We start from the raw sequence: 2,147 nt of genomic DNA on the forward strand, positions 1-2,147 counted from the left end.
ACAGAGACAGACAGAGACAGACAGACAGACAGACAGAGACAGACAGACAGACAGACACAGACACAGACAGAGACAGAGACAGACAGTCCTCAAGTTTCCATCCAGCATTAAAGACAGTCATAGCTCTGATGGACAGAAATCGTGATGAGGAAGCCTAATTTTAAAGGGGTGGTTCACTGGGTTTTTTCTAGGCTTGATTGTGTTTATGGGGTGCAGTCTAACATGTGTTAATGCTCCTGATTAAAGCTTTAATACAGTATGGCAACTGCATGCGCGTCCATGTTTAACGCTTCTCATAGCTATTTGAAAATAAGTGTATAAATGGAACAGAGCTGAGCTGATGATCTGAATGAGAGAGAGAGAGAGAGCGAGATGCAGAGCGTGTGCAGAGCAGGGGGACGCGAGAAGAACTGCTGCTTTAGAACATTGATTTTGAAACTTGTGAATCCATTAGAATTATTAGAAGACAGAATCGCGATTCATATATGAATAGATTTTTACGTGCACCTCTAGTTTTCTCTTCCTCTTCTCTAAACGCGAGAAGAACTGCTGCTTTAGAACATTGATTTTGAAACTTGTGAATCCATTAGAATTAGAAGACAGAATCGCGATTCATATATGAATAGATTTTTAAATGCACCTCTAGTTTTCTCTTCCTCTTCTCTAAAGCAGCGCACTAGCCTGGCCTCGCCCCCTTTGCTGCTTTTTCCCGAGGGCGGGGTTTCTCTGGGTTTGTGATGTCACGAACCCGGGAAGTAACTCGTTGTAGTCCCTACCAGCCATTTTTGTAGGCATTAAACTGCCAGAATTTTAAAAGACGATATCTCCGTTTGCATTGAACTTTCAGCTTCGTAACTTTGTAGATATTGTTTATGCTCAAACAGCAACATTAGACACTAACTAACATTAAAAAAGTGAAATCGCAATGAACCACCCCTTTAAGTTAACACATAGATTATTAATTCACCATTCAATAATCAAGAGTTTAAGCTCACAATTGTGCTCTGTTACCATTGTGCCCTTGATAAACCTCTTTACAGTCATGTAGGATGAACATCTGTGACTGTTTTGACTGGCCCCTTTTTTGATGTTGTACTAGAGGCTCCATACTGAGCAGGGCTCTGCCTGGGATTACAGATCACATGTCCTCACTGAATACAGAGGAGGAGGAAGGAACTCAGCTGAAACACTCTTCATGGCACATCCCACCTTATCAAAGTTAAAGGGATAGTTTGGACAGGCTGGAGTGTTCTTATTAAACACAGCTGACCTCATGCTTTATCAGTCTTGAGCAATGAAGGCAAAAGCAAGAAATCTTTCTCCTTGAGTCCAAAAGGAAATGTAAAATAGACGACAATATCAAGATATCAACAGATAAATATAAAATATTACTGAAATGATATGTGTTTGATTAAATACATACTTTTTAATTAAAAACAGCAATTTATAAAAAGAGACAGCGACCCATTTTCATTTTATTTTTTTTTATTTAATTCCGTTTTCTAAACGTTTGTTTAGTTAGTTTATAACTAGTGATTTAGATTAGTTTAGTTTCGTATTCCATCGCAAAACTGTATAATTGTATTATTCCAAATAATTTTACACATAAGGAGATTTTCCTATAGTGAATTACCATAAATTTCTTTATTTTTATGCAAGCACAGTTCATATTTTGTAAAAAATATCTCATTTTGTGTTCAACAAAAAATATTTTTTTTCTAAGCATTAAATCTTCAAATTTTCATCAAACATAATTTCATAAATGATATATCTCACTATTAACACATACTCTCGTTTAGATTCTAGTATTCTCAACCATATTCTATTGCAAAACGTTATTCATTTTTTTCCCATGGAATGCAAAAGAAGAGTGAATTACCATCAATTTTTATTTTAATTCAGTTCATACATTGTATAGATTGTGCAAAATATCTAATTTTGTGTTCCATATATTATACACACACACACACACACACACACACACAAACACACACACACACACACACACACACACACACACACAAAAGGGTAATAAAATAATTATAGATTTATTTTGTCTCTTTAAGCCTTAAATCCTTAATCAACTTTTTTCATCAAACAGAATAATTTCATAAATTGTATGTCTCACTATTACCATTCACTCTTTC

This window comes from Sinocyclocheilus anshuiensis, unplaced genomic scaffold, assembly GCF_001515605.1.
Source record: "Sinocyclocheilus anshuiensis isolate Anshui unplaced genomic scaffold, SAMN03320099.WGS_v1.1 scaffold54, whole genome shotgun sequence".
Classification (NCBI taxonomy): Eukaryota; Metazoa; Chordata; class Actinopteri; order Cypriniformes; family Cyprinidae; genus Sinocyclocheilus; species Sinocyclocheilus anshuiensis.